The 25,511-nt window shown below is 47.0% G+C and overlaps 1 protein-coding gene across 2 annotated transcripts in view; it reads left to right on the forward strand.

Moving 5' to 3' along the window:
* The window catches only part of LOC146776281 (ATP-binding cassette sub-family C member 12-like), a 1,395,717-nt gene that overhangs the window by 1,201,208 nt on the left and 168,998 nt on the right, over window positions 1-25,511 (forward strand). The window lies entirely within an intron of this gene.

The raw sequence follows: 25,511 nt of genomic DNA on the forward strand, positions 1-25,511 counted from the left end.
AAATAAGAGAGAGAGAGTTTCTACAGTAGGTAGTTGGTTGGAAGACTTGTGTTAGAGTAGAACAACTAATGATAACGACACTGCGCCTTCAACAGTAGTTGAGGGGGCTTCACTTCCCCTGCCAAATGGTAAATCTCACAGAGAATAAGGGAAATCCGGTACACTTGCAAATTGAATTAATCAAGTAGATTGGGGATTTGACACACCTGGCGGGGTGGAGGTAGCTGTAACTAGCCTCCAGGCATACCAGCAACCCTGCACAAGATTAAAATAAAAATATGAGGACTCTGAAGCACCAGTCAGGAGAAATTGAACTAGGGAAATAAAGCAGCAACAACACAACAAATATCGAAGTCCAAAAAACTAGTGGCTTACGGAACCAAGAGGGAGAAAAACTGTAAAGATGATGGGACAGACAGGTTGGTACATACTATAAACAAGGAAGTCATAACAACCACTGTTACCAGCATTTAGCTTCTATGTTTGTAGTTTCCACTGCCCTGTTACCCATCTCCTCCATGTATGACATATATCTCCATTCTACTGCATCTGATGTTCTGGCAGTAGGTGAGTAATGGAAAACATTATTATTAGAACATAGGATAACTTCTTGTTAGGGCTAGTAACCTTTGTCGCAACTTACTGAAAGATCATTCCAGAACACAAATTAGTGGTTGACCATTAGTGGATATTCGGTAATAGAGCCTCTCTCCCATGTAATTCAAACTTTTTTTCGGGAATTTCTGTTTGCCGTTATCCATTTAAAATGCATTCCCATTGTTACATCGAAATCAAATGATGTTCTCGCCTTGACTTTCTATGTGTGGGAAAATTCTATCTGAGTTGGACCGAATTGCATTTTCCATAAAGGTGTCTTCATGAATCGTACTTGGATCATACTTGGACAAACCAGGCTTTCGGATTCCCAATTGTTATACATATGATACCTGATTTTAGATTTTCAACGTCTCCTAGAATGAAGTTCACAGACTCTTTTTCAGATTTAATTTTCAAAGGTAAGTAGATAATGATCAGAAAACCTCTAATTCCCATTTCTCCTTTTTGCTTAAATGTACCTTGAGGCACAGGATGTCTCTCACCTTGCTCAATAAGCTTAGCAGCACAACTTATCTTGTCCGTGCACAGAATAGCTAGCCCAGCACAATAATGTCCCAGTACTTTTTTTGGCAGGCACTACAATTACTAAAGTCATTAAGAATAAGTAACAGTCTATAAACACCAAAGCCCTTATTACAAGCGTCAGGTCAATTGTGATGGAGCCATTAACAGCAGCTGCCTGCCTCTTCAGAGTTATGAAATCTATTGTAACACTGCAGAGCTCTTTACTTTTACCCAGACAATTTGGCTGCTGAAAATAGCAAATATACATCAGTGTTTTACAAAGTATAAGTGGTGTGCCACTTGCTAAAACATAGTCCCTTCCTTCCACTCAACCCTGAGATGAGCCTGAAGGGAATAGTTGACAGAGGGACACTGGTATGTCTTACGACTCAATGATCTCTGCAAATTTAACTCTCTTTCGCATAGACTGCACCACTACATGAAAAGAACGAGAAAAGCAGAAAGTAAAAAGATAAAGAGGAGCCATATACCAATAAGAGTAGTTAGTACATAAACATAACTCATCCTCCACTTTAATGACGGCTGTGTCGAGTTCAAGGAACACCAAAAACCACACTTGATCCAAAAAGAGGTAGAGGCTGATCTGTAGTAGACCACAAACTGCACAATATGGTTGCAGAAAGTGTCCAAAGGTAAGAACCTAAAGAGAACCAAGGAGGGAGCAAAATAACAAGAAAGGTGCTGCGAACTCCAAGAATGGTTCGAACTAAAGTGACAAGGGGAAAGCCAATGTAAGTATGAAATGTTATCAGGCAGTGACCAAGGGCAACCTTATGCTTTTATACTGTAAATTCCTCTAATGAAGCAAAAGTGACCCCTCAAATTAAAAGTATAACTTCAGCTATTAGCATGCAGACTCAGCCTTCACAAACACCACGCCCTGTCCGTCATCTGTACTTTGAGACTCTATCAGGATCATGGTTCACCTTCTTTGCAGTGATTATGTGAAACCTCTTTTCTTTTTTTGAAGTCCATTCACAATTCCCTCAGGAAGCCACTTACTGATAAGATGCTTGGTGACTAGATCATATACCTAACTCTAAAAGTATGAAACTACATGGAAAATGTGGAATTACTGTGGGAATCACATTTGAAATAATTGATTCCCCTGTTATTCTTTCTTACTGGACCCCCATAGTCAAAGTTTTATTGGGTTGTATCTTCCCCACTGCCTGAGTTACAAGTAACTCCAGCGGTTGAGAAACTCTAGCCCTGTTACCGGGTCATTCAAAATAAGGTTCACATTTCTCATGGAAACAACATTGCATCAGTCCCAAAACATTTCAGCCCAATGGGGACATCTAGCAATTAGACGCCATGCTACACTCAAGACTTCATTCATACCCTATTGTCGTAATACTGATAGGGCCGATGCACAAACACTTCAATTTTTAGATGTTCATGTTTAAAGGTGAATTTGTTTCAGACACTGATTTTTAGCACATTGTGCTTGTGTGTTTGCATGTGATAGTATACTCACAAAGTGTTTTGCTTACAGATAAATTTTTTCGTAGCCACATTATTATACCATCGTACAGTTTGTCCAAGGACCAAGTACACTGCACAAATTGCCCTTTCATATTGCTCTCTGTTCAATGACAGCTCTGAATTGGTTGAATGAAAAATGCAAGCCAGATCTGAACCCAGGCACTGTGTGAATGGGTCCATTTTTCATTATATAAACTGCCCCAAATCTTTGCTTGGCAGAGGAGCATTTTCATGGATTGTTGTGGTTGCCCCATGCCTGAATTCTGGCTCAGCTTAATCTCATCGCTATCCTGACAGGGACCACAGCCTCTTCTACACCAGACTGGCTTCCGGGAGGCACACACAAACACAGGTAAATGTAGAGTTAGATCATTCCAAGGTATCTGGCAGAACCTCGTTCACCCTATGCCCTCTAGGATAGGTACTACTAGGAAGGAGTACCATTATATGTATCCATGTAATCGACTCAATAATCATAATGGTTGAATTATAATTTTTTTTACCATTCTTGTAATGCTGATACAATGCTTTGTTTCCTTTTACTAATCATTGCAGTACAAGTATTTTACAGAAGAATCCTATTGCTTCAATAAATATTTGAAATGCCAATTTGTGTAATTCTTATGTCTCCCTTTGGGCATACCTGAGTTACTGAGAAATGGTAAATCTGTTTCCACAATTTCCTTGGGGAAATAGGGTTGTCATTATCTGAGAATGTAGACGCTATCAGGTACCCTGTGAGGTTTAGGGGTCCAGATGGCGCACTGTGGGCTAACCAGGAAACAGGCCAACATATTCTGATGGTATGAGAAGACTCAGTTCACACAGTTTTAATGATTATGTTGTCCCAATGCACAGTCTTACTGAATTAGTATGAACCAAACGCCATGGCACCACCAACGTTATAGCTCAGGTACTTATATAATAGGTCTCCTGGGTAGTTTAAGTGTGCCCAAAGCCCCAAAGTCACCATTTTAACAGAGATGGCCGTGGTGTTAGGGAAAAATCCTCCTCAACTAAAATAGGAAACCCCTATTATCTGTAGTTTGTTCAAGCTTGAACCTTTCACAGGATCAACCCAATGTAGCTTACCTTCTCTGAATTCAATTAATTAAAATGACTAAACCAGCACCAGTGGTTATCCCCCTTAATTACAGAAATGCATTAGCACAGATGAACAACAAGGACTTCCTCTTACGGGGGGATATTACCTTCATGGTAGAGGCCCATGAAGCATATGAAACAGAGATATTCTATTCATTGGTAACATTTCTGGTCGCAGACGCCAATACAGGAACTTTTCACATATACACTGAAGCAGCCATACCAAACAACTTCAGAGCTTATGAAGATTTGAAAATTGCACTAACATTTCAGGAACCAGGTTCCAAGGCACCCTACCACATGCACCTGAGAATGTATGTCTGGGATCCCTCAGCAATGAAATTGAAGCATGGCCAGTCCTAGTCGGCTATACACCATAACCACTAATAGGATTCTCACAGCAGCAGAACTTTGTACACTTTACACAGGTATAGTTCGACTATATACATGGTTAACAAAGTTCATTATGTGATCAATTACACCGACCTCAACTAGGGCTGTTCAAGCTGCACAACAGCTTCTGTCAATGCCAGCAATTTAGTTCAGTCACAATTAATGAAATTATGGGTACTGTTCCCCTCAGACGGAAGGAGATTCTGTTCTGGATTGCTCAAAAAACATATCAGCTTGAAGCAGTGTTTCCCCATATGGGACCCCAAGATAAACTCAGACTTCTCACAATGTGCCTACCTTTAGGCATGGTTCGCCCACTAGACGAATGTGCCACATGGGGCACAATGTTTGCTGCAGTCTATACCATCACGCATGGTACATCCTCCATAGCTGATTTGCCTGATGTGCTCAAGTAGATTCAAAATAAATATGAGGTGGACCCTGCCTTGGATTTTGGGATGAAACTGATAGGTAACTATGCCACAGTAGTCTCAATAATTTGATGTAATATTAAAGGGGGTCTTTTGGCAAGCTATTGGTCAGGCCATTTCTGAGATTTTGGTGAAGAAAATTGATGTAAGTCTGGCCTTGGTCATCTTTGGGGTTTTGCCTAGCGGGGAGGCTCTAAAGAAATTAACAAAACAACATGCCCAATTGCTACTTATTTTAATGTTACTGGCAAGATTGTAAATCTGTTTAAAATGGGTCTCCTCTGAACCCCCAGTCATATTGGGTTGGATCAAATCTGTTAATAGAGGTAATGCCTTAGATCGATCCTGCTCCTCCAAAAAAGAGCAGCTACTTGGGTGGATTGGGAGGCGTGGGCACTACATTCTAATTAAGCTTGGAGAGCTATACCTTTTATGGTCCAATGATTAAGAAATAGGTTAAATCACGGCAGCTAGGAGGTGGTACCCCCGATCGTTAAAACTCGTCTGCTTGCCAGGACTTTAAGAGGTTTGGTTCACATATGAGAGCTAGGGTGATGAGGCATTTCCCCCCGTTATGAGAGATCATCACCTCCTCTCTTCGCCATATGGGACTCGTCCAGAGCCTACAACTCTCAATAAAGTTACTTATTTATGAATGAGGACAAAAAAAATATTAAAGGGGAAGCAGAAGCATTGGCGGTATGCCATCGCCTCACGCAGGTCACTTTGGCAGACCAAGAGCGCAAACTACCTACAGTTATTGCTGAAACCTACACATCTATCGGTCAAGATAATTTGGGGGCCAGACCTACCAAACCTCAGCTAAAGGGAAATTATGAAAAGAATACCCAGAGACAGGCACAAGAGTCATCTAAAAATGCTGGGATGATAATAAAACTAAAGAAAAGTTTAATTCACAGGAATCCTCTAAAAAGCGCTACAACTTGCGTAACCGCGAGTCTATAAAACAGCCTAATAGGTATCAGTATACAGATACAGGTCCTTCTCTTTCCTTTCAGGAATCATTAGAAACATGTTCAAAGTGAAAGGCATTCAGAGCACAGGTCAGAGGAGTAAAAGAAACCAAAGGACTCACCATAAAAAAGGAAGAAAAACTTCAACAACAAATGCCTCAATTCAAAAGAAGAAAGTGGCTAGTATTGCACTTAAATATGCCACACATATTGAGGACTCTGCTTCTAAACAAGGAAAGGGCTATGACTCTGCTAGATAGTGTGGTAGAGACAACAATAGTTCACCAGAATCTTTCAGGAATCATCAGAAAAATGTTCAGAGAGCGCAATACATTCAGAACACAGTTCAGAGGAGTAAATGAAACCACAGAAGGACTCACCATAGAAAAGGAAGAAAAACTTCAACAACAAATGCCTCAATTCAAAAGAAGAAAGTGGCTAGTATTTCACTTAAATATGCCACACATATTGAGGACTCTGCTTCTAAACAAGGAGAGGGCCATGACTCTGCTAGATAGCGTGGTAGAGATCACAATAGTTCACCTGAATCTTCAAGAGTTTCTGGTGGCGAGAGTTTGTTCAGGTCAAAACACCAGATCAGAGAGTTAGTTCTCCAGGCAGAACGTGTAGTTTTTTTTTTTTACAACAAACTTTATTGGCATTTTAAGGACACCGGGGAACTCGCCCCTATACATGGTACCAATACGGGTAGAAGAATAATGAGAATTGGCGCCCCTGTTCAACCCCCCCTGGTCTGCAGAACATCAGACCCACAAACCCTCCCCCCCCTCCCGCACAGCACACCAACCCACAGTCCAACATGGATATGCAACATTTCCCATCAATGATTGTTCCATATTCTGGTTACCCTCCCGCAGCTCATAGGTCATGGGGCCTTGGAGAGGAAGCCACCGGGGCTCTGATCAGTCTCTCTATTGGGTCCAATGTCACTGCACCCGCCCGTACAGACAATACGATGCCCCGATATCGCGCCCATCTCTTCCAGACTTTACTATGCTTGTTCGGACAACCCCTTGCCAAGAATACCGCCTCTTCCGCGGACATGCAGCGATCCAACGCCTTCTTCCAGGCCTGAACCGGGGGCGGGGTAGTGGACTTCCAATGCTGGGCAATATCTCGTTTGGCCAGCGTCAAACCCAGAAACAGAAGGTGTCGCTTATAGATATTGCCCCCTATCTCCTCGGTACAGTGCAACAGTGTTAATCGGGGATCGAGGGGTAGCTCCCAGCCCAGCACCCCCCCCAGGCATGACAGAACCGCGTCCCAGAACGGGCGCAAGCGACCACAGTCCCACACCGTGTGTAGGAAGGTGCCGTCACCGTCGCCGCACCGGAGACATGTGGGGGACTCAATCAAGTTCATGCGCCAGAGGCGGTGCCGAGTGTAATATGCCCGATGCAAATACTTGAATTGTATAAATCGATATTTAGTGGCCACCGCCGCATATCGCGGACCCGCGATAGCCTCCGCCCAATCGTCCTCCGTGAGTGTGGGGATATCTCGCTGCCACGCCTCCTTGGTATTATCTAGGGTGGTGTTCATGAATGTTGTCAGCGTCTGATAAATCTTTCGGATTTTGTGATCCCCGAGGTCCCCCATCAAGAGTCTGCCCTCTAGCGGGTGGAACTCTGGCAGAGTGTCCAGATGTCAGACGCTAGGTTTGAGGGCATGTCGCAATTGAAGGTATCTGTGAAACTGGGATTTATGCAGCTCAAATTCAGCCTGCAACATCTGGAATGATTTGAGCGATACCCCCTTCATTACGTCCCCCAGCGTGGAAATCTCTATTACGTCCCAATAGCGAAAGCCCTCCAAACTTGCCGTCTCCTTGAGGAGGGTACCCTGCCACAATGGGGTGGCCCGCGTAAGCCTGCCGCGCCATCCGATGGAATTGACCGATTGCCGCCAGATCTGGACCACCGTGGCACACGCCGGGGGCAACCGTCCCAGCGAGGAACGGCTATAGAGGAAATGCAGCAGAGGCGTCTCCGCCAACGCGGCCCGGTCCAATGCATAGGCTGGATCCGTGGGGGAAGCATACCACCATTCATTTATAACTAGAAGATGCACGGCCCTGTAATATGCCTGAATGTCTGCCACCGCTATACCCCTGCAGTAGGTAGATTGCACACACGTCGCCAAGGCGACCCTCACCGGCCCTCCATGCCACAAGAATCCATTCAAAAGTGCATTAAGCTGACGGAACCACGCCTGGGGCACCTGAAATGGGTAATGTTGAAGATGGTACAAGAGACGCGGTAATGTCACCATCTTAAAGATGGCCGATTGGCCGTAGAGGGAGAGTGGAAGGTGTGACCACACCGTAGTTTCATTGCGGACTTGGGTCAGCAGGGGTGCGATGTTCAAAGTCCAAGCTAGATCCGGTGTACGAGTGACTTCCACTCCCAGGTATTTGATGTGATCTGGGGCCAGCACTAACTGGGAGGCCCAAGCCTGGCTTCTCTGGTCTCCATACAGGTGGAATAGAGTAGACTTAGCAGGGTTAACCAAGAGGCCCGAAGTCTCGCCGAACACCCACAGAATCTGAAGCACCCGGGGCCCGGAAGCCCAAGGGTCCGTAATGAAGAAGATAACATCATCGGCATATAACGCGATGCGATCGGAGTGGCCCGAGGGCCAATCCATACCCCGAATGACCGGATCTGAGCGGGACCACGCCGCCAATGGCTCGATCGCCAACGCGAACAGCAAGGGGGACAGCGGGCATCCCTGCCGCGTCCCCCGTTTGATCGGGAAAGAAGGGGAGCAGGCACCCGTCACCCGAACGGACGCCGAAATGTCCGTATACAGCAATCTCGTATATGCCAAGACTCGGGGCCCCAAGTTCACCGCCCCAAGCAGCTTGAACAAGTAGGTCCAGCTAAGGGAGTCGAAGGCTTTATCAATATCTGCTTGGATCAGGGCAGTGGGCCGTTCCAATTGCCGGGCCCCTGCGATGACATTGTGAAGCCGGCGTATATTATGCCTGGTCGACCTATTGGGCATGAACCCGGATTGATCGGGGTGGACTAAGGTAGATATGCAGGTCCGCAGCCCATCCGCCAGGACCTTCCCTAGCAGTTTTGGCTCAACGTTCAATAACGAGATAGGCCGATATGAGCCTGGGTCCTCTGGGGGCCTGCCAGGTTTCAGAAATACTACAATTTCGGCATGTCGCCAGTCGAGGGGAAGGATGTTATGGTCAACTGCGTCTTCCAGAGCCGCAAGAAGGTGCGGGCCCAGTGCCGCTGCACGGGGCCCAAAGAAATCTCCCGGAAAGCCGTTGGGTCCGGGGGCTCGGCCCGGGCGCAAATTTGTCATCGCGGTGCGGAGCTCGTCTAGCGTAATGGGCTCGTCTAGTGCATCCCTCTGGGCATCTGTCAAGCGCACGGGGGGAATATCAGAGAGGAACTCATCAATGAGCGCCTCATCGAGGGGCTCCCGCTTCGCATATAATTCCCGGTAAAAGACAGCGAACGTCTGCGCTACCGCCTCAGGGGAGGTGTGGAGGCGACCGTCCCCCGCACGGAGGAACAGGACCTGTGTTTGGGCATCCCGAGATTAGCACAGCCGGTGTAGCATCTGGCTGGACTTATCCCCCCATTGATATATCCGGTGCTGAGTGGCGAGCCACGCCTCTTTAGCATTATCCGTCAGCAGCTGGCCCAGCTGACGCTGGACATGCAGCAGATTTCTCCGGGTGGTGGGATCCGAAGACTGGAGGAGCTGCGCCTGCAGCCGCGTCTGTTTGGCCTCCAGTTCCTCTATATCTGCCCGCCGGGCCGCCTTAGCGTGCGTTCGAAAACTTATATCCACACCCCGGAGCACGGGCTTCATGGCTTCCCAGAAAATCGCTGGTGAGGACGCAGTACCCACGTTATGCTGTATGTAGTCAGTGACTGCTTGGCCTAGAGCTTCACTATATTCTGCGTCCTTGAGGAGCCATGGCGACATACGCCAGCGATACGGCGTCCTACGCGTCAGTAGGCGCAAATGTACCTGTGTCGGCGAGTGGTCCGAAAGACCTCTGGGCAGGATCGCCGCCTGGGACACCCTGTGGAGATAAGTATGGGTAATGAAGATGTAGTCCAGTCTGGACATAGTGAGGTGGGCCGCCGAAAGGTAGGTGTAACCTTGCAGTGTTGGATGCAGTGCACGCCAAGAATCGGCCCAACCCAAGGTGGTCGCTAGCGAATGTAATCGGGAGTCCGTGTGAGCTGCCGGTCGCCCCTGCATGCGCAGCCTGTCCAACCCACCCATTGTGGCGTTCCAGTCCCCGCCCAACAACACCAGGCCCTGTGGCAGCCCGCCCCAGACCCGAGTAATTACCTGCACAAACGTTTGGCCGAGCGGCGGGGGCGCATACACGCTACCAAGGGTGACCGGTTCCCCGCCCAGCGTTCCTGACACAATAATGTACCTCCCTCCATCATCTACCCATCGCCTGTCGATTTGAAAGGGAACCCTGCGATGAATTAATAGCGCTACTCCTCGGGAACCCCTAGTGTAACCGGAATGCAGGACGGTGGTGTAGCCGAAGCGTGCCAGGCACGGCGCCTTGGACCCCTGGAGATGGGTTTCTTGGAGCATAAGAACATCCGTGCCGTACGCCTTACCCACCCGCAGCACCGCCCCCGCTTAATCTTGTCTAGCAGGCCCCGAACATTCCAGGACACAACATTCAGGACGGCCAAATGGCCGGCGTTATGACTCTGTGCCATAGCAAGTCAAGAGATAGGCCCGGAGGAGCCCCCCCCTCGGGGGGATGCGGACCTTTCGTGGCGATGTGTGTGCGAGAACAACAAACCCCGTAACAAAACAACTCCCTCCCCTCCGAGCCCCGAACCCCCAGCCCCCTTATCCACCCAAACCCCCCCATACTTCCCCAAACATGAAGTATCTGTCGCGGTGCCAATCTCCCACCGGCTCCAACTTGAGTCCAGATATGCGACCACCAATGTATCCCCCCCATCAAGCCCTCCCTCCCACAACTAAACAATGGACAGGCTACCATAGCCGCTAGGAGTTTCTGTGTGCCTGATCATACGATACCAGTCCGCTGGGGAAGTGATGATCGGTGACGCTCTCGGGCGCCAAATCTGTGTAGGTCCATCTATGTAGCTGCCGCAGCCGGGGAGCGAGAGCGCCAGTTGGTGCGCGACCTGTGGCGTTTAGGGCGACAGGCCCCATCTTGCTGCGCCTGTCGATGGGAAGTCTGAGAGGAGTCTGAGTCCAAGGCCGGTGGGGTGTGGGGCCGAGTTCTGTGGTGCTCCTCCAGCCACCTAAGGGCACTATTCGGAGTGTCAAAGAAATGAGTTTTCTCCTGGAAGATCACTTGCAGCCGAGCCGGGAAGAGCAGGGCATAGGATAAGTTCAGTTCACGGAGTTTCCTCTTGACCTCGACAAAAGACTGCCGCTGTTGCTGGACCAGCCTGGTGTAGTCTGGGAAGATCAAGATGGGCTGGGAGTCATATCTCATGAGGTCTCCATGTAAGCGGGCATGTCGCAAGAGAGCGTCTCTATCCGCATAATTGAGAAAGCGCGCAATCACCGGTCTGGGCCGCGCGCCCCGCGGAGGTTTTTGGGTCAGCGCCCGGTGGGCTCTTTCCACCACAAAGCAAGGCGATCTGTGTTCCGCTGGGAAAACCTTAAGGAGCCAATCTGTCAGAAACTGGAGCATGGATGTCCCCTCGCAATTTTCTGGAAAGCCCACCAGGCGCACGTTATTGCGGCGGGCCCGGCCTTCCGCGTCCTCCACTCTGGCGGCCAGGTCTTGAGTCGTGGCCGTCAATTTGTCCACCGTGGCCTGGAGAGACGTAACATTATCTTCCACTGTGGAGACCCTGTTCTCAGCGTCGGTGATCCGTTCCACCGCCTTGCGCATATCCTGACGCAGAAATGAGACCTCCGACCCCACCGCGCCGATCTGGGACTCCAGGGACGCGTGGGATTTGTTAATGGCAGCCAGGAGGGTAGCCGAGTCGTGGGACAGGCCTTCGGGGGAGTCCTTGGACGTCGGTGGCTTAGCAAAGTGATCAAGGGTGGGCTGTTTGGCCGCCCCCCCCAGCTGTCGGTCCTTCCCAATGCCGATGGTTATCCTCGTGCCACTGATGTAGGCCGGGGATGTTGCTGCCCCAAACGTCGTGTCCTGACCACTGTGGATACCCGGCTCCCCTGCTCACGATGCGGGGCCTCCCGTGGTCAACCCGGCCCCGGCGTGCCGCTCCTACACCCCGTGACACCTCCCGGCAGGGAGAGTCGCTCCTCAAGTCGCCACCCTGGGCCCTCCGCAGGCCACAGACCTTCACAGTCGTTCGGGGCCCAGCAGCCCCCAGGCGTGTGTGGGAGGCAGGCCCCAGCTGACCTCCGCCGCGTCTCCGGCCCCGGGGCTCGGCCCGCTCCTCAGCCTCTTCCCGGGTCCGGCCCCATCTCCACACCAGCAGCGTCGCCGACGAGCCGACCAGGGACCGCCGCCGCCGTCCACAGTGCTGGCGGCTGGCTCGGTGGAACCGCGGCCGCCGCCGTCTCAGGCCCGGGTCTGCAAGCTGCCCTCGTCGTCCGCTCTACGCCGCCTCTGCTGGTACGGGCGCTCCATCGACCCCCGGATGGCGTTGCGGGACGATCCCGGCCCGACAGCCGTCGCACCCACCCGGTTGGCTCAGGGCAGCACCGCTTCTCCAGCGCCTCGCTGTCCGTGGTGTTCGGCCTGGACTGGCCCCGACACTAACACTGCCCCCCAGCCGAGGATATCCTGGTGCATCAGGGGCGCCGGCGTCCTCCGGGTAGCCAGCCGCCCTCCGTCTCCTGTTGAGGCGGGCGCCGTCGAAAGGCCACAAGCCGCGGCCTCACGTGGCTGTGTTCCCCGGCCCGGGAAGGACCCCTCGCTCGTCTCGCCCCTCCGTCCCGGACGGCTCCTCAGCGCGGCCGGTGCTCCCGGTCAGCTCCCCAGACAAGCGCTCCAGCTGCAGTGGCACAGGGAGAGGATAGGTGCAGGATATTTGACGGCTAGGTGGCCGAGGTGGCGGAGCTCTAGCAAGAAGTGTCCGCCATGCTCGGAACCCAAGCCACGCCCCCAACGTGTAGTTTTGCAACTCCAAAATTAAGAGTGATATACCCAAACCATTAAAGTTCTCTTCTGGGAGAACCTAACATTTGGCCATGACATTCTCTTGGCTCAAAAAGATTAGCCACCAGGGTAAAATATGATATTACCATCCTTCTCAGTCCTAGTTCCTGAAGCAGTTAAACATGCATATTGCAAGGAGTTGGCCCTTGTACAAGCCCTGGCATTATAACTCAACTATGAAGGCTGGGATGAAGATTAACCCTATCATATAATCCCTATAAAGTCCAGCCCGCAAGTGCAACCGCAATACCCTATTAAACATGAAGCTAAACACCCAGTTAGAGAAATTCTAACTTAAATATCAATGCATAATTGAGCCGTGTATTTTACCAATGAACCATCCTTTTTTATGTAGCAAAACCAGACCATTCATACTGCTTAGTCTTAGAATACAGACAATAAAACATTTACACTTGCACATTTGCAGTACAAAATATACACAGCCACAGCACCTATGAACAAAATTGTGTGCAAAAAGTACTAAACAACATGTGACATTTTGAATGGCTTTTTTCTGCCAAAACATAGCACCTCAAAGCAGGTATTTGACAGCATTTATCATGCTCGGATTACAAGACAATTTTGGCGATTGCCTCAAGGGTATAGGAACAGCCCAGGCTTGTTCTCTGCCCGTGTAAGAGGACTGTTCCAGAATTTTGACCAAGAAGCTTTGTCCTATGTTGCTGACATATATCTTACAGATGATGACTTAGAAACACGCCTGACCAGAGTAGACTGCATTATTGTAGGATTTGTTGAAATATGCTACAAATTTAATCTCCAAAAATCAAAAATTGCCTTTCTCAATGCACTGTTTTTTGGATATGAGCTATCGATTGATGGCAAAAGCTTAGCACTGCATTTCCTAGAGAATGTGCACTCTTACAACCATCCAACACATTCAAATAGTTACAATGACTTTTCGGTTTTCAAAATTTTGGTAGAGCATACATACCAAATTATGCACGAAAGGTTAAACCGTTTTATGAATTAATACAGACTGCAGTTCAGATGGCATTGTCAAGGCAAAATTATTGGCACAGGAGAAATGCATAATTGCTGTGACTCCCAAAGGCCAGTATCATGAATGCAAAAGTATGGCATCCTAGATGGATACAGTAGGCCACTTCACTAACAGCAATTGACGTAGACTAGAGGCCTGATTTAGATGTTGGCAGACAGGTTACTGGTGATGGATATCCCGTCTGCCAAAATATAATTCCCATAATAGCCTATGTGATTTATATTTTGGCAGATGGGATATCTGTTACTGTTGTTAAAGACCAACCCCACCAAAATCTAAATCAGGCCATATGTCTTTGACTCCACATTACACAAGCAAGCATACCTACAATTTGAACAGGAATACCCTTTGCCCAGTAAAGTTATGACTCTAGGTCAGTATGACTTCACAATCTAAATTGATGGTTCTGCCCAGCCTGCAGTTGGAACAAAACATCAATACTCTGCTGCTTTCGCAGTGCTAAGGGTTTAAACGAAGGATGGAATCTTCCAGCTTCTCAAAACTTTTTTGCAGCCACTAGGTGATTGCACTGCACATCTGGCTGAAGTGAAAGCTCTATTTCTGGCTCTAGAGAATATTAATCCTGAATCCCCCACACTTATAGTATGTGATTTGTATTATTGTGCCCTGTCTTACAATGAGTACTTACATTATTGGAGCCAGAATGGATTCAGAGACTCTAAAGGTTATACTCTCAAGCACAAGATGCTTTGGGTAAAGGTGGCAAATCTCAAAGCAAATTTGACACGGGCTCATGTTATCCATACACTGAGCCACCAACGTGTAGGAATAAATGCTGCATTAAATTCACTAGCTGATGAAGTTGCAAAGGCAACAGTGCAAACTGCTGTGGTAGCTGCAATAACTCACTCCCACACGAGGGTAGATGGAGATATCATGACGGCTGTTACAGATTTGCGCTGTTGTACAAATCATATCCAGCAAACTACTCCTACCTACTGAGTGCACAAATCATTCAGCTTTCTTGTCTTACCAGAGTGAGGGATAGAATCATTCCAAATTCAGATAACAGACCAGAATTAATCATGGCAGCTAATGAGGGGCTAGCATCTGCTGATGTTTGTGTTGTGGCTACAGTTTAATTACTACAGCAACACTATTGGTGACCAGGTCTATACAAGCAGACTAAACAGTATGTCTTTAACTGTGGCATTTGCCAACAAATAAAGGTTTCCACCACAGCACGCCCAGTGTAGATGCCTCTCTTGATTTCAAACAAGCCTGTGGCCTGTGTGTACTTGGACCACTGTGGGCCACTAAATAGTAATGGCTCCTTTAAATGCATTTTTTTAGTGGTGGACTTATTTTCTAGATTCCTATGGTTATGTCCACAGCGATCGGCTGATACTTGAACTGTATAAAAGATCTGTAAGTCTTCATCAGGAAATATGCAGTAGCAGCATTCCATTCAGACCAGGGCCCAGCGCTTGCCTCTCAGGATTACCAGGATACCATGGGTACCTTGGGTGTGGCTGTGCATTATTCCTCGCCCTATCATCTTGAAGGAAATACGGTGGAAACGCCTTTTGATATCCATAAACATTTGGTTGTCTTACAGGAACTGAAAGACTTCAAAGCACTACAACAAGCTTGAGAAACATTCTGCCACTGGAGAAGTGCAGGTGTAACCTGCAACTCCTGGCTGGAATCCAAAGATTGGGGATCTGGTCAGAGAAAAGATCTTGGATAAGAGAGAATTCGGCCTGTCTTACAGAGCATCGGTGTTGGTCCTGGCAGTTGAATGTTTCTGAACAGTACTTTTACAGTCTCTTGCTGCTTGAAAAAACAAAGCTTTGTGTCAATTGATCTAATCAAACCATACCATGTGGCCAGTCCTATACAGTAGGCCACGAGGGCTCCTCAGTAGTGACCTGCCTCCTCTTACTACCATACGGGAAATCCCTTCACAAGCATTAACAAATGCAGAAGTTTCTGTTCACCGGCAGGGAAAATCTGACACTGAGGTTTTTATACTTCCAATTATATCTACCAACACCATACCCATACTGTATGTGACCTCACAGTCTTCGACAGCACATGCTAACAACGAAGTCGTGTATTATGACCCACCTTTGGAGTTATCTACTAGTTCAACACTGCCCTGTGAGAACCCTGTTTTTGCACAGACTGCCTCTGGCTATTTTGCCGACATTGATGCCTTTTCCTTTGATTCGTCGGACCAACAATTGCATAGAATTTGTCCATTTAATATTTGGCCCAAAAAACATACATTGTTACACCTTGGATTTACACTTGGATTTATATCTTGTTGCTTTTCCTTTTCATCTGGAGTGGTTTTGTGACAGTATTCTTTTTGCTTCTGAATGGAAATTATCTCCCATAACACCTTACTGTTGAACTGGTATTGGACGTATTGAAGCATCATTCTTCATCAAATAAAGTACGAAGACACCTGTTCCTTGTGAATATTTCTGCTGTTCCTGTCCCGGATGACATTGTTTGGGATAAAGGTCCCATTGGATGTTTTTGGTCCCACAAAGACTTCACTAATACCGTATGTATTTAAGATTGCACTTAAAGACGTGATTATTCCTGGCAGCATCTCTGATGATTGGAATATTAATATGGTTAGGTCTATGCTTTCTGAGCTAGAGCATTATACTGTATTTGAAATTGAAGATATGTATACCGGTACATAGAATAAGGATGACATGTTTTGTTATTATCACCATGCACACCATTATTTACACAGAACTAATACTTCACGTGCAGCATTTAATTATACACAATTGAAATATTGCCTTACACCACCTTTGAGTAGCTCCAAAACATATTTATAGAAGTTTGCATATTTTTCTGGCAATAACCCCGAAGACCCAGAGTCTTATTATTATAAACTCCTGCTGCTGAGTTAAACTAAATTAATTTATTCTGCCTCCTTTATTTCTCAGTTATCAATACAATATTGATTTTAAAGCTTTTTGAGGAAACAAGAGATTGCCACGTTCAAAGCAATTAGACTTTGCTAAGAGTGTGTTTAATTCCAAGACAAATTAATTTTCTGAACAAGACTGTACAACAAACATTCTGCCTGGGCTTGGCTAAGATTAAAGACTTGAACACACCACACATTTGCACATTTTGGAAATTGGAAAAAAATTCATAAAATTTATAGAAGAGCAGCTCAACGGTATGCTTCAGAATGGTACAAATAATTTTTTACATTCCAGTCCAGAGGAGTGGCCAGTATGGCAATTAGATACTAATGATTCTCATGCACGTTTATTGAACAGCACAAAGGGTTTTAGAATAAACAGAGCATACCCACATTATGTGGAGACACAACAGTCAGGAGTTGTCACAACATACAGTGTGGGAAAGTTATGCTTTCAATGACTACAGCATTCTACATTTGATGAGGTGAAAAAAACGTATCTCTCCCTTCCGATAACATGTATTTACAGTATTTTTTATTAGAAAGCCACATCATAAATGCATTTTGTATGCTGTGAACAATGAGCTTTGAAAGGTTTCACAGCAGGGAGCTGCTGAGCTGATACGTTAGGTTGACAGAGTAAATTTAGGAAATGTTTTAGCAGTGGTTGACAATGGAATGACCACATTATCCACTAGAATTTATTCTTTGAGTAACATTGCGCTGTTGGTTATCGACATCATACCGAATGACGACCCTCTTACAACACAGACAAAGTCAGCTTAGATCTATCATGTTATTAAGATGGATATAGCAGACCCGGAAAAGTGGTTAGGTGCCCTGGAAGCACTTAAATGCTAGCAATTTATTTCTGCCATATAATCTAACGTATGCAGAAAACATTGGCGAAGAAGGACAGAACATACACAATGTTAAACATAGAACATATAGAGAAATTAACTTTTACTGTGCCAGAAACACCAGCAGCTTGGTTAATTAATTGATTTATTTATTTGCCATTTCAACATTTCACTTCCCGTCCTGTTTGTAACACTTTCAGGTATGCAGCTATGAAGCGTTAGGGGAGAGATTTGTACATGAGACATGTTATATTATGTTATATTTAATTTGTACAGCGCACGGCTACTCAAAAGTGTCCCGGCGCTTGCTTCAGAAAAAGAGAAAGAAATGCACACCAATCAAAAACTAAAAAAGCAGCGTTTTTAGTTTTTTCTTAAACAACAGAGGGTCCTGGTAGCCCGAAGAGCCAAGGGCAGCAAATTCCAGGCAAGGCCAGCTTTATGCACAAAGGAGTTCCCCCCAAGTCTTTGTCGATTAAACCTGGGGGTCTGAACCAGCAGCTGAGCAGACGAGCGCAGCTGTCTCCCTGGTGTGTAAAAGGCAAACCTCTTCTGCAAATAGATAGGGCCCAGGCCATAGAGGGCCCGATGGGCAATGGATAACATTTTGAATTTCAGATGAGATTCGACTGGGAGCCAATGCAAGAAATGCAGTTGAGTGCGAACACTAAGCCTTGATCGCAGACCCAAAAGAAGCCTGGCCGCCGAGTTTTGAACGACTTGCAATTTCTTTACTAGAAAACCCGGGCTGCCAACCAGGAGGGCGTTGGCATAGTCCAAACGGGATAAAATAAGGGCATGGACCACAGTTTCTTTGGCACTACCTGGCAAAAGAGGAAGAAACGTCCTCAAGGTTTTCACAGTGCCAAAGCAGGTACCGGCCAGCTTCTTAACCTGTGTCGAAAAATTCAGGTTTTCGTCGAACCAGACGCCAAGATTTTTTGCGGCGCCTTTACTTGTAGTTGGTCGGGGAAAACCGGGTGGCCAAAGCCTATCTCTAAAGTCCAACGAGAAAGAGCCATACAAAAGTACTTCAGATTTTCCTTCATTGCATTTCAGCTGAGCATTCGCCAACCAATGAAAGACTGAAGACAAACAATGTTGCGCAGCCACAACCGAGTCGTCCTCCCTGTTCCAAGAAAACCAGACCTGAGTATCGGCAGCATATGCCATCACTTTAGCTCCCAATGACTCCGCAAGATGGACCAGCGGAGTCACATCGATGTTAAAAAGCAGGGGGCTAAGTGATGACCCCTGCGGCACACCCGTAGTCACCTGCATAGGCGCGGAGGCACATGGAGGGAGCCAGACCTGCTGCGACCGTCCCTCCAAGAAAGACCTGATCCACTGCAGAGCTGAGCCAGAAATACCTATATCTGAAAGACGGTCAAGGAGCAGGGAGTGGGGCACGGTGTCGAAAGCCGCCGAGAGATCTAGCATCACCAAGGCTGCTTTCCCACCTGCATCCAGACACTCCCGGATCACCTCCGTCACCTCTAGCAATGCTGACTCCATGCTATATGAGGCACGGAAGCCAGATTGTGCCGGATGAAGCAAGCCTGACACCTCAACATAATTGGTAAGTTGAGACGTAACCACCCTTTCGCAACCCTTAGCCAAACTAGGCAGAAGCGAGATAGGGCGGTAATTCTCAGGTAACAGAGGGTCAAGTGACGGCTTCTTAAGAAGGGGAAGAATCAGTGCCTGCTTCCATGATAGAGGAACATGCGCCTCGCGAAGCGATTTATTGACCATTAAATTCACTTCTGAGTTAATAATATCTGCCACATCAGACAAAAGTCTGGCAGCAAATGGGTCGTTAGGTGATCCCGACTTTAGTGCCTTAAGAATCCTAAGAGAGCTAGGGAGATCGACCGGTCTAAACGCAAAAAAAGAGGGGGCAGATTTTTCCATCGGCCTCGCCAACAAGGCACCTATAAGCTTCCTGGGGGAAACGTCTCTTGGATGCTAATTATTTTATCCCAAAAAAAATTAGCCAAGGTATTACACCAGGTCTCCGCAAACATTTCTTTTGGATTGTTATTGGCCCTCTCAATGCGGGCAGAGTAGTGCTGGTCTTTGGCCTCTCCAATGGCCATATAATAAAGTTTTTGTTTGGTTCTAAGGGCGAGTTTAGCAATAGGACAGTAACCACTGGAGCGCCAAGCTCTCTCCAATATTTTACATGCATGTTTCAGATTCCTCAACTCGGGAGTGAACCAAGGCTTAGAGGGGGACTCTATCCTCACCCTTAGTTGACATGGTGCTGACAGAGTCGCAACCGAACTTGTGATCCAGTCAGCAAACTGGGACACATTTTCCTCCAGGTCCCCCCGAAAGAAGGGCCTGGAGGTTGCCAGAGAGCTACTAAGCTGCCCAGGGTCCATTTTCCTAGTGGATGGGGGACGGTGGTGGTTGACTGGCCTTGAAAGATGCTTAATATCCCAAGAAAAAAATATGGGGAAATGATCCGACCAAGCAACCGGCCTCGGCCTCACCTCTGATACAGGAAAATTGGAACAGATGATATCTAAAGTGTGCCCGCCTTGATGGGTAGGGTGCATGACCCGTTGTGAAAGATTGGCCAAGTGAAGGGAGTCCAGAAGCGCTGTTGAATCAGTCGTCTCAGTGTGATCAAGGTGGAGAATGACATCTCCAAGAAACACATAATTCTAGAAACGCAGTGCCGGCTCTGCCAACGCATCCTCACAGGTATCCAAGAAAACCCTGGCTGATCCAGGTGGTCGATAAATCAGGGACCCCCCCCTGAGTAAAATGGGCAGAGTTGCAGGTGAAAATCCAAGACCTCACAGTCTCCCCAGAGGGTAGATGTTTCACTAAAAAGAGACCAACACTCCCTATACACAATGGCCAGACCACCACCTCTGCCTACTGGGCGATCCACCCGATGAACTTTAAAGCCAGCAGGTGTAGCCAAGGCCACAATGGGAATAGGGAAGGCATCAAGCTAAGTCTCGGTTATAAACAATAGGTCTAAACAATTATCAATAATCAAATCAGCAACATCAACATAGTGCTTCTTCAAAGATCTAGCATTAATGAGGCACGCACTAATGCTCCCAGTCTTGACTATATCAGCAGGCATATCAATCAAAGGGGGCTCCGGTGTGAATATGAACCCACAGTCCACACAAACGTAGTCCCTTGAAGACCCTACCCACTTGCCGCTATGTGACGGACAAGGAATAGGTCTGAAAGATTTCAATAACTCACTCGAAAAGTGAATAACATTGCTACCCCCTGAATCGAATCGGGCAGAATGGCTCGCCCTGAGTGCTGACTTAGCACTGACGGGCGCAGACGGGCTTGCCTTAGGTGCGCCTTTGGCGCGCCAACGGCACACCCGCTGCGCTCGCCCGCTGCGCGTCCGAGCAGACGCCATCAAATAGGGTGTGGCTGAAGCCGGCGAGCAGCCTGTATCAACTGGGACGCTGACTGCGAGCAACGCGAGTCCCATCCAAGATGGCCGCTATCCCGCAATAGCCTCCCAAGAAAGCAACCAGAGAAGCGTGGAATATAGTGCACTCTACTTTCTAGCGTTTTTTTAAAAATGTCATGCAAATAAAACCATTTCTGCAAAAACATTTTTTTTAAATTCCGAGATACAACAATTTCACAATTAAAACATTCCCCCCAATTCCCTCTGCCAGACAAGCAAAATAAAAGTGCTTTTTCAATGAGGATAGTGACCAATAACAAATTAACCTTTTCCCATGCACCGCACCACCGGACTAACCCAATTAAATAGGGTTTGCTTCAAGCCGGCGAACAGTGTGCATCAACTGGGACGCTGACCGCGAGCAACGCGATTCCCGTCCAAGATGGCCGCTATCCCGCAATAGCCTCCCAAGAAAGCAACCAGAGAAGCGTGGACTATAGTGCACTCTACTTTCTAGCAATTTTTAAAAATGTCACGCAAATGAAACCATTTCTGCAAAAACTTTTTTTTTAAATTCCGATATACAACAATTTCACAATTAAAACATTCCCCCCAATTCCCTCTGCCAGACGAGCAAAAAAAAGTGCTTTTTCAATGAGGACATGAATCCTACCTTTTGATTACAGGTGTAGGAATGGGGAAACTGAAGTTTTTCGTAGCAGTACAGACTGCGAGAATACATTTGGCCATTCTTTAGTTTGCAGGGAGGTCACACTTCATGGAGCTTGTAATGCTTCAACTTTGCTTGTTATCTGAAGGGTTCCCCAGCTGCTGTAATTCGTCTGGCATTCAGATTGCTTTCCAATAGAAGTTATTTGATGTTGAATGTTAAAGGTTGCTGTGGGATGAGACCGGGAGGACCGTATGTGGTGACGGTTTCTAGGGTGGTGACCTGTTGCACGAATGGGCTTTTTCCACTGGCTCGTACAGTCAGAGAAGTGATGGTTTGGCCTTCAATTGCTACTTTTAATGTGAAATGTGATAGTCCGAGCAGACTAAAAGCCTTATTATTTCAGAAAGAAGTTTCTTTAGGATCTACAGGAGAGACGTTTGACCTGCAAGTTGCAAGGTCTTCTCCTGAAATGCAATTGCTACTACTCACTAACCTACCACAACATTTAACCCCTTCGATGCATATGACGGAGTGGTTCCGTCATGCGCGTCGGTCGCGCTGTGCGCATGACGGAACCGCCCGCGCACGGAACCTTCAGCACAGCGCGGTAATCCGCGCCGCGCTGAAGGGGTTAAAAAAACTATGCAATGTATATTTATTGCTGGGTTTATTTGTACTTTCGAGACTGTCTTCAGATTGAGTCCATCTTTTATAAACTCCCTGGTTTCTAGCGTCTTTGGAGGCATACAACTTATTCTATTTCGGATTGTCTGGATTCTCCTTCTATTTTTGCTGCTCCACAATAGATGTTCCAGCACACGTTCAAATGGGAATAGCACTACCACATGTGCTGCTATGTCTTGATTGCTTAACTTTTGCACGCAATTACTTCAGGAACTGAATGACAACTGATCCTTGTCCCTTCAACCTGTATGGTTACATTGTATACAGCCAGTGTTCCACTGTTTGCTGTGCACTTTCAAGTGTGCTTTGGATATATGCCTTGAAACATGCAACTAGTACAATCTATGGATGTGGAACTTCTGATAGACCCATTAAGATTACGTTTTCAGAGATGTCCTCTGTGATTGCCATTGCTGCAAAAGGCATATTATGAGCCTTCTTTGGATGCCTTTGGATGCTCCTGGATTTTCGGATTCTGGCTCATCCTCTGCGTTTGCACTACTGGCTGTCACACCTTCAGCAGCTGATGATTGGGTTGAACATGACCCTGTTTCTTCTTTGGAACTTGTGATTTGGGCACCAATGGACACATTGTCTACGGAAGCTGGAAGTAACTTTTTTCTAATGAATCTTGGAACATTTAAAACATTCTTGGAGTTTAAAGAATTTTTAATTCAGCATCTTTTTTACTGCAAAATGGTAATTTCTTTTATGCAAGATATTAATTGCATACTTTTAAATTGGCTTTCACTGCAGTTGGACTTTCTATATGCTTTATCATTTTATTAAAGTGATATATTTTTTAGGTTTCAATTATATATTTTAAAAATTTAGATTTTGGGATATGCTTTTATTTTTAGTTTGATGCTTTTAAGCCCCCTTACAAACAAGGAGTGGGTGTTGTGAGGTTACTATGGCCTGTCCGCAAACTCTCTCATTTTAACATGTTCATGTTTAAAATTGACATATTTTTAGACAATTACTTTTACCATACTTTGCTTGCATACTTGCATGTGATAGTGTACTCAGAAAGTGTTTTGCTTCCAGATCTTGGCTTAACGACTCTTGCACCCCAGTTATTGAGGAAGCTATTCCCTCGGGATACAAAAATGCTAGAGCCGACCGTTTAACCGGTAGAGGGGGAGGGATAGCTGTAGTGTTAAGAGACACTTGGGTTTTTACTAGTGAGGTGACAGTTGGGCTGGTCGACGGGGAGGCTCTTGACTTCTCCATTGTTCCATCTCCGCACTTTACGCTGGGTGACACATTGGTTTACCGTCCCCCCGGCCCGTCGAGTGCTTTTTTGAAGAGCCTGGATGACATCATTGTCCCTTCTGTGCTCCGCCTTACATACTTTCTCCTGGTGGGTGATTTCAACATCCATATAGACTGTCCCGGGTCCCCGGGGACTAAGGAATTAATCGATCTTCTAGATCTGGCGCAACTTACTCAGTGGTTGAAGGTTCCTTCCCACCTAGGTGGCCATATGATTGATCTGGTGTGTTCCAATTTTGCACTATCTATAGAGAACCCTATCCAGGTTACTTGGTCTGACCATTTTCTGGTCCATTTTTCCTGGCCATTGGGGGTGCTGCGGCCCCCCGGTGCCCCGGTCCAATGCAAACCTCTACCGAAAATTGAAATCCCAGCCCTTTACACGGCCCTCTCACTCTCCCGCCTGGTTCTTTTACTGTGGCTTAGATGCAGCGGTTGACGGCTTTGCTACCTGGATTAAGCAGGGTGTCAGCTCCGTCTTCCATCCTATGTCTAAAAAGCAGCCGCGCTCCTCTCCATCTCGCCCTTGGTATTCTGGTGCATTAAGAGAGCTTAAATTGGGCTGTAAGAAACTGGAACACCAGTGGCGCTTGGAGTACTCTCCATCAGCAAAATCTGCCTTGCGTAAAGCTCAAAGCCATTACTACGCGGCCATTAAATTGGCTAAGAGCAGCTTTTATGCAGATCATATTGCTAAAGCAAAAAACAATGGTAGAGAGATTTTCTCCATTGTCAGAAGCTTTTTGACTCCTTACGCCGAACAAGTGGCTTCTCCCACATCACTTCAATGGTGTGAGGAGCTTTCCTCCTTTTTCATTGTGAAAATACAAGCCATCCAAGATAGTGTGATGAAGAATATTCTGGGACTTGGTGTCCCCCACCATCTGCCCCATACCTCTCCGCGATCAGCGTGGCCTATATGCACCGGCTTTTCCCCTGCAACTGGGTCAGATATATTGGCTATCTTTAACACCCTTAAATCAGGCTCACCTTGTGACCCATGCCCTGCCAGAGTGCTGGCAGGAGTAGCTGAGGTTGTTTACTCTGAAGTGACATCAATTATTAATCTGTCTTTGTGCACGGCGCAGGTCCCTCTGCTTTGGAAGCAGGCTAAATTACTGCTACTCTTAAAGAAGCCCTCATTAGATCCCCTACAAGCGGCTAACTATCGTCCCATCTCTCTTCTTACCGCCCTGTCCAAGGTCTGTGAAAAAATTGTTTTCCGTCAGCTGGATACTCTCATCAAAAATTCTGGCGTCCTTCATCTGGCTCAATCCGGATTTAGGAAAAATTATAGCACGGAGGCTGCTCTTGTAGTAATGGCAGACACAATCAGGGAGTGCCTGGACACGGGCGGCCTTGGTTTTGCTCGATCTCTCTGCCGCCTTCGATACGTTACCCCACCATCTTCTGCTTACCTGCCTTGCAAACATCGGCATTGCAGGCTCAGCCTTGGATTGGCTTAAATCTTTTTTGGAAGATCGCTCCCAGCAGGTCTGGTCACCTCTGTTTTCTTCAGCTGCCAGGAAAGTGTCCACGGGAGTACCGCAAGGCTCGACCTTGAGCCCTCTACTCTTTAACATCTATTTGACACCCCTTATTTACCTGGCAGAGGAGCTGGGGGCAAAAATAATTGGCTACGCTGATGATACCCATCTCCTATTTACGTGGAAAGACGGTGACCTGTCGACTTCTCTGGCGCAGACCTGCCTTTCCTCCGTGTTTCAGTGGTTGGCATGTGCCCAACTGAAATACAATGAGGATAAATCGGAGGTCCTTCTATATGGCTCATTTCCACCTGCCTTTCAAGAAAACATGTGGCCACCTGACTTTCCTCGCCCTAAGTCAGCGGGCGCGCCGGCCAAGAACCTAGGGATATGGTTCGGTGACGACCTTCGTTTCTCGGTGCAAGTCAAGAAACTCACCGGTGTCGGTTTTGGCACTCTTAAATCTCTTAGAAGGTTTTTTCCTCTACTTCCCAGGCACGCCAAGGAAACG

This window comes from Triturus cristatus, chromosome 12 (assembly GCF_964204655.1).
Source record: "Triturus cristatus chromosome 12, aTriCri1.1, whole genome shotgun sequence".
NCBI lineage: Eukaryota > Metazoa > Chordata > Amphibia > Caudata > Salamandridae > Triturus > Triturus cristatus.